This window comes from Chenopodium quinoa, unplaced genomic scaffold (assembly GCF_001683475.1).
Source record: "Chenopodium quinoa cultivar QQ74 unplaced genomic scaffold, ASM168347v1, whole genome shotgun sequence".
Classification (NCBI taxonomy): domain Eukaryota; kingdom Viridiplantae; phylum Streptophyta; class Magnoliopsida; order Caryophyllales; family Amaranthaceae; genus Chenopodium; species Chenopodium quinoa.
This window is the reverse complement of record NW_018744502.1, coordinates 975,169-990,127: the sequence shown is the minus strand read 5'-3', so window position 1 is coordinate 990,127 and position 14,959 is coordinate 975,169. Positions and strand designations below refer to the sequence as shown.

The window sequence follows — 14,959 nt, the reverse complement described above, 5'->3', positions numbered from 1 at the left end:
TCTCGTATGCTTTAAATTCATCATTGTTCATTCGGTTACTGTTCACTCAAGGAACCAGCTCAGTCTCAGGGGGAACATCAGAAGGAAGCTCAAATGTCCTTAAGTCCGAAGTTGGAGGAAATTCGGAAAAGTCAGAGTGAAGAGGATGAATTAGAGATTGTTGGTTACAATGAGGAGACACTCATTGTTAAGACCATGGTACTAAGTAGAGTAACTCAATCTTCATTAAAGAAGTTCACTGAGAAGGTGTAGGAGGAACAGTTCATTAATTCTCTTCCGGAAACCAAGAGAAAAAGGGTACCAGCAAGAACCTTTCACACCACAAAAGGGTGGAGGTCTTTGCTTGATTGATGTGATGCTAGTCTTGTACTCGTTATGCAACAAGGAGAACTTTATGAATAAGTGCGGATCTCTCATGATTTATAAAAAAAAAAAAAAAAAAAAAAAAAAAAAAATAGAGGAACCAGCAGGTCAGGAAGTGGTTTTGAAACAGATTGGGGAATCACAAGAATATGCTTAGTAATATAATGATTTTGGTTTAAGCAGAGCATGGTGACAAGGATGAAGAGGAATCAGATGATAATACAGAAGATGTTGCAAAGTTCGAGGAGGAGGAAGGGAACGAGAATGATGATGAGGAGTGATGTTGTTTCTGTTCTTGTTTCCTCACCCTCATGTTTATTCTAAAATAACTTATTGTGTTGGTCTGTCTACTTCTCTCCATTCCATGAACTTTCTTTTTGGATGGATTTGGGCTTCTTTGGTTGAACTTTGTTGGCTTGTATGGACTACTAACTCTGCTATGGTATGAACTGTTTGACTAATCTCTTTTTGCAGCATAATGCTTGAATGGTGGTTGATGCCATTGTATGGATAAGCACATTAACTTGTGCACATTGCTTTTACTTGTGGATACTTTTTAATGATGCCAAAAGGGGGAAGTAGTTTGAAGTTGAAGCCTAAGGTTTAGCTAGTTTAGATTGAGTCAGTGAGGCGCAAATGATAGTGGAAAGTCTTGTTCCTCTGAAGAGGTATATGTAGCCACATTGAATTTTTTGTGTGTAGCCTTTTATGTTTATCTTGAATAATGTATGTTGCTTGAGAATGATTACTGTAATTGCTTTTCATGTCTGCTACATGTTTATATATATTTAAATTGTTAGCTGACTTAATCCTGGTGTATTGTTGATAACTAATTGTCATTGAGATTGGTTTCTAATTTAGCAATATTTAAGCAGACTAGATAGATCTCCACAATTTCAAATTATTCCTTATTATGTCTATTTGTGTAACCATAGATTAGGTCCTAGGAGTTAAGATTGTAAAGTTATTATGTTATTATTGATTAATCTGCAGCACACCCAAAAAATTATTGTCAACTCTGATCCAATGGTTTGGTTTAGTAGGATAATAGGAAGTAGGAATTATTTGTGGATCTGAGTGTTAAGTGTTCATCTTCTTGAAGTTGGCCCTTCACAGCTGTCTACTCTAGGCTATATCCAGCTTTCTATTTTAAATTAGGCATCATTTAAAGTTTGCCGACATGTTGCTGATAAAAGTTTTTACTTTTCATGAATGAATGTTTTCGGATACATTAACCTGCACTATGGTAGTTTAATATAGGTTCTTGATATTAATAACAAACAGGAAATATGAGTTAAGGGACATTCTTAGCTAATTGGTGTAGACATATACATTGTTGATGTCTTAGAGGCCATGCTTGCTAGTTGCTATACAAGTTGCTCGACGGGTATGAGTTCAAGGATGGGTGGAAAGAGTATGTGCAGAGTTATGAGAGAAAAGGTTAGGTATGTTGGTGATGGTTTTGGATTTATGCATTAGCAATGAAGAAGATGTCCTAGTTGAATAAAAGTTTAAGTTTATTTTTGTTAGGGAACCGAGTATAAGGATTCAATTTATGATGCTACTCCTGCTTTTGAATCTTATGGAGTTTGTCATGGATCTGGTATGTTTTTTTCTCTTCATTTTTATGATTTTAATGTTTTTCTTGTAATTTAATATTGGTCTGATGATTTGAATATTGGGAGTGGTGGGGGGATAAACAAGACAATATCTACAATAATTAAAAGGAGTAAATGCTATTCTTTTTAATAAATTTCTAATGCCACTGCTTCTGCATGATTTACATCTGTTGAGACCTATAGCCCTTATAAAGTTATCAACAAGAGTTGTTCATTGGGATTTCATTTGGGCTAGCCAAAATTAGTTATACTTGTTATAGTGCAAATTAAAGCTGATGATGAAATTGCATAAGTCAAAATTGAGCAATCATGATTTTTCAAAATATTCTATCGTTTTCCGATTTTAAGTTGTGTAATTTAAGTATTTGAGATGCCTTGCTAAATAATTAATACAATGATTTCGATTTTGAGTTGATACTACTAGAAGTATTAATAGGAGAGCCATTGAACTTGAATCTGTTGCTGGTGCTTACTGGAGAGGAGATGTAAACAGGCCAGTGCAACAAAGGATTTATGGCACAGCATGGGAAAATGAAGAACATCTGAAAGCTTACCTTCATTTCAAAGCAGAAGCTCTACGGCGGGATCACTGACGTCTTAGCCAAGAACTTGACCTGTTTTCCATAGAGGTATCTTATATCTATAACTTTTATGATTTGTTAAGAGTGTTTAATATTCCAGAGCCCATCGCTACCCTTTTTATTTCCCCCACACTCATCATTTGTTTGTCACAAAAAGATTATGTCCTGTTCATGTAGACTTGTAGATCCACGAAGAAGGCTTTTTCTTCTCCAAATAATGCAATTGAAAACTCAAAATATTATTTTAATTTCATAGTTCTTTATTGCTTGCTAAATCCCAGATCATCTATGAGTTTATTAATATTGCTAGTGAGGGGCATCTGGCTTTATGACATAGCTGAGCTTTATAAAGTATTAACAGTTCATGCTTGGTCCTTTTAACTAAATAATTGCTATAGAGTTCATGCGGAGTAAGTGTTTGAGAGGCTTGTTACTTATTTTTGTTGAATCACATCAAATCAGACAATGCTTGATCTTTAGTTTCTGTGTTTTTTTATATTACCAAGTATCTTTAATTTTCTATTACATTCGTTGTCCCCAAATAAAAGTATCATTTTTTTGCACAAAACTTGTCCTTAAATGAAAGTCTGATACTCTGATTACACTTTTATCTATTACTTTATTCACTTGTAATCATCCGAACCCCACTTGGCCCACTATATTATTATTATATTCAATTACTATCTTGTTTTTTATATTCTCTTGTAATCAACCAAACCACATTATCTTATTTTTTCTATCCACCTTGTAAAAACTTGTGCAAAAGGCATATGAGACTTTTATTTGGAGACAGAGGGAGTAGTAAATATTATGAAAATTAGATGGAATATTTACATTAAGATGAATCTAGCAAGAAGGCCAAGAACCCACATGATAATGTTCTTTCTAACTATAAACTAATGTAAAGAGTCAAAGTTATATCATATAGAGTTTAGGTCAACCAAATCAGAAGAAAGATTTAGAGTCCAGAACTAAATAAATTAGACCAGAACCCTTTTCCTAGTGAATTGAGCAAACCCTAAGTGTTATTTGTGTTACAGTCTTTCTTTTATTGTGACTTTGTGAGTAAGGCTCATGTCATAGTAAACACGTCACACATGTATTCATGGATTGATAAGAATATCAGCACTCTATATCATGGAATTCTCTGTCTTTCAATGAGTTCTTCGTTTTTTTCTATGTCGAAGAAATCTTTTTGTTGCTTTATTCATGAAATTCATCTAAAGTAGCTCATCTATACTGATGTCTTAATGTGTTGTCATGCCTATTATTTTTTTATAAAAGGAAGAAGCTTTGACCATGATGGATACAAGCAAATCGTTCAAAATCCTGCCAGGCTAAGCATTTCCTTTGGGAGCTTCAGAAGTGGAGAATGGAATAAATTTTGCAATTTTCTCACAACATGCAAGCTCAGTAACTCTTTGCTTATTGCTTCCTCCCACCGGCTGGTGATTATGCATCTCTTTTATCGTTATTGTTATATTGATTATGTGTGCCTTACATAACTTGTATAGCTTGGTTTTTAACTGTCCTCCTTGATTGTGTTAAAATCTGCAAACCAAAGGGTTGAGGTACTGTGATATACTGTAATTATATTTCTTTTAGTTTAATTATATTTCTTTTATTTTTTTCAATTTTACGTAGTGTAGGTGCATGGGGAGTCAAATGGAGCGGAAGTATAGTGACTAGCCATCTAACAAATGGTGCATATATGTTGGCGACTCTCATTCAAGTTCTGGCTTTGTGAAGATTTGGATATTTCGGCTTATATATATGTTGACAATTTGTATTTTGGACGATCAAATTAATTATGTAACTTTTATTTATTATTAGTAGGGTATGTCATTCCAAAAATAGGCAAGTAATATTTTGTAATGTACGTATTTTGCATTATAATTATTATATATAAATGATACTTTAATTTGTTTATGTTAGTATATTTAGATTTGTACTGACTAATTAATATTATATTACCATTCCATCCCAACAAAAAAAAAAAAAAAAAACCCAATGATCAATCTGTTGTATTAGTTACGTACTCCTATCATTGTATTAATTAGCTTCATCCGTTGCAATAGGTTCAATTTTATCATAATTATTAGTCAGTAATCTATTGCCACGGATAAGTTATGCCGTTGCAATAGGTAATGGTCTATTGCCACGGATCAATGGAGCCGTGGCATTAGGTGTCATATGCCGTTGCATTAGACCTACTGCAACGCCAGCAGATGCCACGGTACATGGCCGTTGCATTAGGCCTAATGCCACGGATTTTGACGCCTAATGCAACGGATTTGGGGGTTGCAATAGATCAAAAATGTAGTAGTGAGAGTAAAACAGATCCCATCGCGACGCGATATGAATACCGTTGCACGATATGAATATCGCGATGCGGTATGTCTATCGTCGTGCAATATTTCTATCGCGCAGCAATACTTTTTGGAAGATAAGATCTGTACAGAATTCGACTCCCAATCGACTTGGTTTAGTCAAATATCCGCACGTATCCTAATTTTATCAGAATTAAAATCATTGAAAGAACAAGTGTTTTATCCGAAGTAAAATTCTTAAATCTTTATCTTTTCAAAAATAGGATAAATTAGAACATTCTAGAGGATTCTAGAAGCAAATAAAAAAGTCCTAAGGGATTTAAGGAATGATGTTTAAGGTTAATAGACCCTGCACATGATCATTGGGTGTAGGTAAGGCTCGGTTTAAGCCAATTTAGTATTTTGGCCATAACTTTTTCGTTATAACTCGGATTTGGGATTATGATATATCGTTGGAAAGATATTTTCAAACGCCATAAAACTTAACAATTATTGGACCCAGATTATGGACCAAAATAAACTGATTTGCACGTTCTTATAAAGAGGATACGAAATGAATGATTTTCAAACACACGAAATGAATGATTTTGAGTTTAAAGGCACGAAATGAATGATTTTGAATTAAAACATTTAAGGAAAGGTCAGAAATGGTCAAGGATAAAGGAAATTCATGAGATTCTTCTACTCTTCACCTAACTCGACAATCAAAGACGTGAAAGGTGCTCATCACTGGGTTTTGTTTTTGGAGAGACACAATCAAGTGTCTACAAGTATAATGCCATATATTATGACAATAGGTGCAGGTCAGTGCTGCCTTCTCCACGCAACTAAGATGCGGCTTTGGCTTTGGCTCCATACAGATAGCAAAGCCCGCAACCTCCGGCTTCTCATCTCGCATATGAGAGATCCCCCAAACTCTTTCATCCTGCGAAACTTGTTGATATGCTTTTTTTAAAGAAGGCATAGGATCCTGCGAGAGAATATTGTAGCGTAAAGAACCATAATATTCTTAAAAAGCCCTTACAAACATTGCTTCAAACGATCATTTTTTGCGTCGCATCTCATGTTGGCGACCAACACCGCAAGTACACTTGCCACATTTACAACTAATGAGGGGCTCATATTTGCAAGATCATCCCACAAAACTTTCAATTTACCAAAGTATATGGAAACAGACATGCTTATTGTTTTCTCACACCTATTAATTTTAGCGTTCAATTGTTGAATACGTGGCCCATTCACCACACAAAACCTCTCATTTAAATCATCCCATAAGCGCTTGGCATTGGCATAATTCGAAAGCAAGGATTTCACTTCCGGATCAATCGTATTCATGAGCCACGAAATAAGCATACAATGTATCGTGACCCAATCGTCTTTAGTAGCAGGGGGTACCACATCATTGACTGTACCATCAACAAAGCCGAACTCTTTACGAGACGAAAGAGCCACATAAATCGCGTGAACCCAATCATCAAAATTCTCAAGCTTGAGACGCATAGGGGTGATAAACTCACCGGGTTTGTCCAGCGCACCTAGATAGAAGGGGGAGTATGGTTCAATTTTTGCTGGTGGTGGTGGTGGCGGTGTTGTCGCCAGCCATTGCTTAGGTTAAAAAAAACCGCTCTGATACCATGTAAAGATAGACAGTAGAAGTATATGATTTCTATTCATTATGCATAGCGATATTTATACAAATAAGATCCCTAACCCTACAGCTAGTAGGATAGGAAATATGCCTAATATTGATAGATATCATATATATCATATAAATCAAATATATTCTCCCATAACTATCCTAATAGATTGTAACTTTTGGTATTGGAGGTAAATAAATATTATAGGTTCACATTATAAAAGATAAAGGGTGATAATATTTAAATTACTCTTAGGACAAATATTAGAAAAAATAAATAGATAAAAAAAGTATTGGGTAAAGCTTGCCTCACTTAATACTTGGCTAGACGAATTCACCGCTAGTGACGGGCTGACGGGAATGCCGACTCTTTCTTCGTGTTAGAGCTCACTTTACCTCTCTTTTCTTGTTTTTACATCTAGAAACAGAAAATAAACATAGAGAAGTCTCACTAATTCTTCATTTATCGTTAAAACCTTTGCTTAATTCAACAAAAAATTAAAAGATCCCCAATCTCTCTCATTTTGAATTCATTTCTCTTTAATTATTAAGCTTGGTTTTCTTCTTCAATAATGGAGGTTGTAACACGTTGTCTTTCTCCGCATTATCTCTATCATTTCAAAGAAAATTAGTGTTTCTTATATTTAAACTATTGCATCTACTTATGAACCCACTTGTTTGTGCTCTATTTAATTCATCTTTCGATCTTTTGCATCTCCTTTTTATTCCATTCGACGACTCTTCTTTGAAATGTGTTGAGGATGTGTTCGAAACGGAGAGTGTTTTGTCTATTTCGTCCCCAAACTGAAGCAATCCAAGCTTATTAATTGTGAAACATCGAATCAAAGATGTCAATTGTGTTAAAATTCACTCGGAGTGGAAGAACCGATTTAAGTGTTTTTAGAAGCGTCAAGGGCTACTGTTAGATTATGTCAATAATCTTGTGTACATTAGTTTTTAAATTACTTATGTATCCTTAGTCATTAACCCTGGAATATGCTTGTATATATATTGATGTTTAATCAATGAGAAGGGCACGACAAATATTCTCTCATGGTATCACGAGCTTAGGTTTTTCGATCCGAAACCCTAGTTCTTTTCCGCTCATCTTCTCTCTTCTTCTTCTTCTTCATCTCTTCTCTTCTTCTTGTTCGTTTTCCCTCCATGGACGACACTCAGAAAATTCATCCTGCTACCCTTGTCATAAACATCAAGACCTGCATTCCTATCGTTCTTGATTATGATGGCACTCAATAGAACATTTGGTCTACCTTTTTCAAAATTCATTGCCGCACGAATTTGGTCCTAGATCATATTATTCCACCTGTTGTTAATGAGAAGGAAAAGAATCTTGAAATTTCTGATACAGCTCACTGGCAACAACATGATAACATTGTTCGTCAATGGATTTACAATACTATTTCCACTTACCTTGTTAATTCAATTATCAATCCCGATGACAAGGCTATTGATGCGTGGAAATGTTTGAAATTTTTTTTCTCAATAACAAGTCGACCCAAGCATTACATCTTGATGCGCATTTCACCAACACCAAGCTCGACCAATCCGATGGTGTGAAACCCTATTGTAGTCGCCTCAAAACCCTAGCTGACAGTTTAAGGAATGTTGAAGACAAGGTCTCGGACAATAGAATGGCGCTTCAACTCTTGAAAGGGTTTTGAAGGAATACAAGCCTTTTTAAACTTCTGTACGACATCTCAATCCTCTTCCCTCTTTAGAAACTTTGAAATCGATGCTTGAACTTGAGGAACAAGGCAACGCTGTTGATGTTGCTGTTGAATCTCATGAGGAGGCTCATGTTTCTCAATCACCATCCATGCTTCAAAGACTAAGCGTAGAACAAGCACAAATTTTGGAAATTTTCAAAGTGTTAACAATCGCAATGGTGGTCGCAAGAGTAATAAGGGCAAAGAGAGTGGTGGAGAGGGCAAGTCTGCCCCCGAGAACGGTGGCCAGAACGACCAGCCGCAATAGCTGCAGCACCAAGGTAGTGCGTTGCAGCAGCAGCAGGGACAAGGTTGGATGTTCCCACCTTAACCACAATATTAAGGCTACTGGAATCAGCCTCCTTGGAAACCCCACCATGTCTGTATCCAAGTCAGGGCCCGGGCCCACTTTCTAGGTCTTTAAGGTCGAATCAGCAGCCTGCTTCTCAAGATGTTCTTGGGCCGCATCCGCAGCAGGCTTATTTTATGTCGGATCCACCTTCTTCTTCAGGTTACACTCCAACCAACATAGAGCAAGCTATGCATATTATGTCTCTTTCCGACCCGAACTATAACATGGATACAAGAGCAACATCACATATGTCAAACTCATAAGGTACTTTATCATCATATATTCCTTTGAGCAAACATAATAACAATTTTATTTTTGTTGGTGATGGTAGCAAAGTTCCAATTCATGGTTATGGTCACGACTCTTTACACCAAAACACACTTCACCTCAAAAATTTCCTACACGTGCCCAAACTTGTAAAAAATCTCATTTATGTTAGAAAGTTCACTAACGATAATAATGTGTCAATTGAGTTTGATCCGTTTGGGTTTTCTTTGAAGGATTTGCAGACGGGGAGCAAAATAATGAGATGTAATAGCAGTAGCGATCTCTATCCCTTCTTCACCAATTGTCACCTCATTTCCACTTCAAATCCGTTAGCTTTTGCAATTGTGTCTTCTAGTGTGTGGCATTCCCCTTTTGGTCATCAGGGCAATGTGATTCTTAGTTCCTTGTGTAGTAGTAATCTAATAAATTGTAATAAGGTTCAAAACATGTTTGTCATTCTTGTCCTTTGAGAAAATTAATGAAATTGACATTTTATGATTCTATGTCTCATACTACTATGCCCTTTGATATTTTTCACAGTGATTTATGGACTTCTCCCGTTCTTAGCCCTCTTGGTCACAAATATTATGTTCTTTTTCTTGACAATAACACAAATTTTCTATGGAATTTTCCTATCTCATCTAATTCCCAAGTTTACAACTTGTTTCTTTGTGTTCGAACATATATTAAGACTCAATTTGAAAGGGAAGTAAAAGCCTTCCAATGTGACAATGGAACGGAATTTACCAATACTCCATTTCAAAAAAAAAAATTGAACAAGATGGCATGACTTTCCACTTCCCTTGTCCATACTCCTCTCCTCAAATTAGCAAAGCTGAATGTTCGCACTCTTCTTAGTCATGCCTCTATGCCACCTACCTTTTGGAATCATGCCTTAGAAATGGTCACAATCCTCCATAACATCCTTCCTACAACGATTCTAGGCTACAAATCTCCGACTCAAATTCTATATCAAAAGCATCCCGATTATTCTCATCTTAGAGTGTTCGACTGTGTATGTTACCCCCCTTCCCCTCCTCTAAAATACACAAGCTTCAATCTCGTTCTACTCCTTGTGTTTTTCTTGGTTATCCATCTAATCATAGGGGCTACAAGTGCTTTGATATATCAAGTCGAAAAATTATAATAGCTAGACATGTTTGTTTTGATGAGTCGGTTTTTTCCATTTTCTAAAATTCATACTCCAAATGATCATACTTATGATTTTTTGGGTGATGCCTTAAGCCCCCTCCAACATCCCTTAGCGCGGCAGCAACTCGCTCCCACCACCAAGCATGAGCAGCTTCCTGCTACCTCACCCTCACGAGATCTAGCAAGTGCTGGAGTGGGGAGGGTACAACATGCTGCCGCTGGGTTGGGCACTGTAGAGCAGCATGCACAACACACTACTCTCCACCACGAGCTGAGCGAGGCAGTGCAGCAGCATCATGCACCCTCCTCACCTCCTTCTTCTTCTATTGTGGACTCATCACAACCGCATATTTCACCTCCCTCCTCACCCTCATCACAGCCGCATATTTCACCTCCCTCCTCACCTTCATCACAGCCGCCTATTTCACCTCCCTCCCATGTTACCGTACCACAACCTAACCATCCTATGGCTACTCGTAGCAAACATGTAATAGTCAAGCCTAACCCAAAATACCAGGATAGAGCTCTTCATGCTACTCCCTCCATATCACCTATTGCAAAAAACTAGTTCATGCCATTCGTGACCATAATTGGAAAATTGCTATGCAGGAAGAATATGATGCTCTCATTGCTAATGGTACTTGGGATTTAGTTTCGAGACCGTCTAATGTCAATGTTATCCATTCTTTGTGGATTTTTCGACATAAGACAAATTCTGATGGCTCGTTTGAAAGACATAAGGCTCGTCTTGTTGGTGATGGTAAATCCCAAAGGGAAGGGATTGATTGTGATGAAACTTTCAGTCCGGTTGTCAAACAGGCAACCATTCAAGTGGTTCTAAGCAGCTTTGTCTCGCTCTTGGCCTATTTATCAATTGGATGTTAAAAATGCATTCTTACATGGTAACTTGAATTAAACGGTTTATATGTATCAACCATTGCGTTTCAAGGACCCCGCTCGCTCCAATCATGTTTGTTTACTCCGAAAGTCTCTATATGGTCTCAAACAGGCGCCCAAGGACTGGTATCAATGATTTACTGATTTTGTGACTACTATTGGTTTTACTAACAGCAAATCTGACAACTCTTTGTTCATTTATCACCATGGTCGTGACATTGCATATTTATTGTTGTATGTTGATGTCATTGTGCTAACAGCTTCTACATAGTCTCTTCGTCACCAAATCATCTCCCGGCTCAGTTTTTAATTAGCCATGAAAGATTTGGGCAACTTGAGTTATTTCTTAGGTATTGCAGTGACTCGTGACAAGAATGGCTTTTTTTGTCTCAGAAAAAGTATGCGAAGGAAATTCTAGAGAATGCAGGCATGGCTAACTGCAATTCTTCTCCCACTCCGGTGATTCTAAAGGGAAAATGCGCACAAACTCCGGTGATCTATATGCGGATCCGACCATGTATCGTCGATTGTGTGGTGCTCTGCAATACCTCACCTTCACTCGACCTGAGATTTCCTATGCGGTTCAACATATATGCTTATTTATGCATTCCCCTAGAGTTGTTCATATGGATGCTCTGAAACGCATTATGCGTTATATTCAAGGTACAACTGATTTTGGCTTATGCTTATATAAATCATCTATCACATCTATCTTGTCTTACACAGATGCCGACTGGGCCGGCTGCCCTAACACTAGTCGTTCCACATCCGGTTACTGTGTTTTTCTTGGTGATAATTTGATTTCATGGTCCTTAAAACGAAAACCTACTTTGCCAAAGTCTAGTGGGAAGCAGAATACAGAGGGGTTGCTAATGTTGTCTCTGAATCCTGTTGGATTCGAAATTTATTACTAGAGCTACTTTGACCGATCCCTAAAGCTACATTGGTTTATTGTGACAATGTGAGTGATATATATCTCTCGGGCAATCCTGTTCAACATCAACGAACAAAACACATTGAACTGGATATTCACTTTGTTCGTGAGAAAGTACAACGCAGTGAGGTCCGTGTACTACATGTTCCGTCCCGGTACTAGATTGTAGAAATTTTCACTAAAGGTCTGCCAAAAGTTTGATTTGATGATTTCAGGGACAGTCTCAGCGTTCGCAGTCCTCTCGTTTCAACTGCGGGGGTGTGTTAGATTATGTCAATAATCTTGTGTACATTAGTTTGTAAATTACTTATGTATCCTTAGTCATTAACCCTAGAATACGCTTATAGATATATTGATGTTTCATCAATGAGAAGGGCATGGCAAATATCCTCTGAGCAACGCTTGGCCGTCGTTGATTGACTCACTTTCTTGTAGTGGGTCTGGCCGACCAAAACTCAATGATAAATAATACTCCGTACTTTAATGAAAGTCTATTATGTACACTTGGGTGTACCGTACACTCGGGGTTAAGGGTGTCAAAAAACTAACCCAATCCGAAAGGTTCATATGAAACTGAACTATTTTCATACTAGTTGGAGCCGGGTATTTTTTATCCCAATTCGATCTGGAGTTGATCCCACGTTAACTCGAAACTGACTCCACCGGGTAATTTATGATCCAAACACAACTTGGAACCGACTCATGTTTAATCCGAAACCGATAAGATCCAATAATATAAAATTCGAATTCAATTTAGCCCGAAACGAAATCTACCCAAAACCATTTAGACTTGAAAAATACCTCTTTCTACCCGACCTTTAATTACCCATTTGGAAACTTTCCATGACCCAATTACAACCAACCCAAAAGTATTCATGATCCAATTAAACTCGACCTGTTATTAACCTAACTAAAATTTACCATGACCATAACCCGACAAGACTAAGGTAATTGGTAATTGGGCAGACCAATAATAACTCATGGTCCAGGTTATGAATTGTAGAGAGAGCAAAGAAGGGTGACAGAGAATGGAATAGTAATTGGTAATAAAATGGTATAAAAAAAATTTTATTTATAGGAAAGATTGAGATACTACAGAAGTAAAGAGTGGTGCGGAAAATCAATAAGAGTGTTTGAATGGAGTCAGCATTATAGGAACACTACAATGATCGATATATTAGTCCATGATTTTAGTGCTCTAAAGTCAAACAAACCTAAATCATCATTATATCATAAAATATAGTTCCTAATATATATATATATATATATATATATATATATATATATATATATATATATATATATATATATATACGTTAATTTTTATGTGCAACTTTTACTATTTTTGTCCGCTAAACATTATGTGCAACTTTCTATTTTCTTTCCATTTTTAGTAACTTTAGTAACTGGTTCTGAGGTTAATTAAACAACCTTTTTAATCTAATCTAAAATCATTAACCTAATTCTACCCACCCCGTTTACTCATCTCCTCATCTACCCACCAGGCCACCATCCATTCATCTCTTTCTTCAACCTCTCTTTCAACCTTTCACCATCTTGATCCCTCCTCCCTCACGATTCACGACCACCACCCCTCCCACCACCATTCTCTCTCCTCCTTCACGACCACCTTCCATCCCACCACCGTCTTTCTCCTCCCTATGACCACGGCCTTTAGCTCCCACCACCGACAAACGATCCTTTTCATCTCTCCTCCCTCACAAGTTTCAGTTGAAGATGATGTGCGATTAATGATAATATATAAGAAGATGATGTGCGATGCAGATTCATTTTATCGTGCTTTTCAATTTTGTACTTTTTTTGTTTTTTTGGGTGATTTATGTTCGAATATTCTAGGTTTTATTCGATTTTCTGAGTTTTGATTTTCTAGGTTTTGATTTCGATTTTTGGGTTTTGATTCGATTTTCTGAGTTTTGATTTTCTTGATTTTCATTTCAATGTTCTGGGTGTTTATTTTCATGGTTTTGATTTCGATTTTCTGGGTTATGATTTTGATTTTCTGAGTTTTGATTTCTAGGTTTTGATTTTGATTGAAGGTGATGATGATGGTCGGATTTTTGGGTTAGGGTATTAGGGCGTGGGTTTTGGGTTTTATTGAAGGTGATGATAGTGACGATTTCTTGGTTAGGTTTCTAGGGCGTGGGTTTAAGGTGTTTTGGGTGACAATTTTTGGGTTTTTGGGTTTGGGACTTCTGGGTTAGATTGTTTGATTAGAGGTGGTGTCTTGAGTTTTTGTGGGGATGGTGGGTGGTACGGTGGTGGTTTCTTGGGGTTGGTAGGGGTGGTAGTTTTATGGGGGTGGTAGTGGTGGTGGTGAAGGCGGCGGTGGTGTTGGTGAAGGCGGTGTGGGGGTGTTGGCTGGTCTTGGTGGTGGCAGTGGGTGGTTGATTAATTACCCAAACATTCTCTCTCCACCTTAATTACATACCCTTATAATACATTAATCACCATTATCAAGGTTTTTTCTTCGTAAAACGCAAACATCCCCAAAGTTACATATAAAAATTAACGGAGGTAGTATATGTATGTGTATATATATATATATATATATGTATATATATATACATATATATATATATATATATGTATATATATATACATATATATATATATATACATATATATATATATATACATATATATATATATAGAAATAGGATCATATGAGACCACCCCCCTTATGTTAGAACCCTATTATATGTGAGGACATATTACAACCGTTGGATTAATTGCATCCAATGGCTACAATTTATCCCAATCAAATGTAATTTCAAATACAATTTTCCACCGTTTTCTCTCTCCTCCTTCATTCAAGGCGCCATTTTTCTCTCTCCTCCTTCAATTTCTCTGCTCCCTTCTTACTACTCTCTTCCTTTGCTTTGATTCTTCATCAATTCTGCTTCTAACTTCATTAATTCTTTGTCAAGGTAATTTTCGTTGATTTTAGTTTGATTTTCGTTGATTAAAGTTTGATTTTCGTTGATTTTAGTTTGATTACTTAAGGTTTTTGTCAATTTTTTTGGCGATTTTCGTGTGATTTTTGGGAATTTTCAAACTTATTAGTTGATTTTAGTTTTAAT

At 36.7% G+C, this 14,959-nt stretch overlaps 1 long non-coding RNA gene across 2 annotated transcripts; it reads left to right on the top strand.

Moving 5' to 3' along the window:
* The first annotated feature begins 999 nt into the window (after positions 1-999).
* LOC110697956 lies at positions 1,000-4,569 on the top strand. Of its 2 annotated transcripts, XR_002506617.1 has the most exons (4): positions 1,000-1,808; positions 1,894-1,966; positions 2,407-2,611; positions 3,848-4,569. It is a non-coding gene; the product is annotated as an uncharacterized LOC110697956 (long non-coding RNA). The 2 variants fall into 2 exon arrangements; XR_002506616.1 differs by having other exon boundaries at positions 1,000-1,966.
* Positions 4,570-14,959: the final 10,390 nt, after the last annotated feature.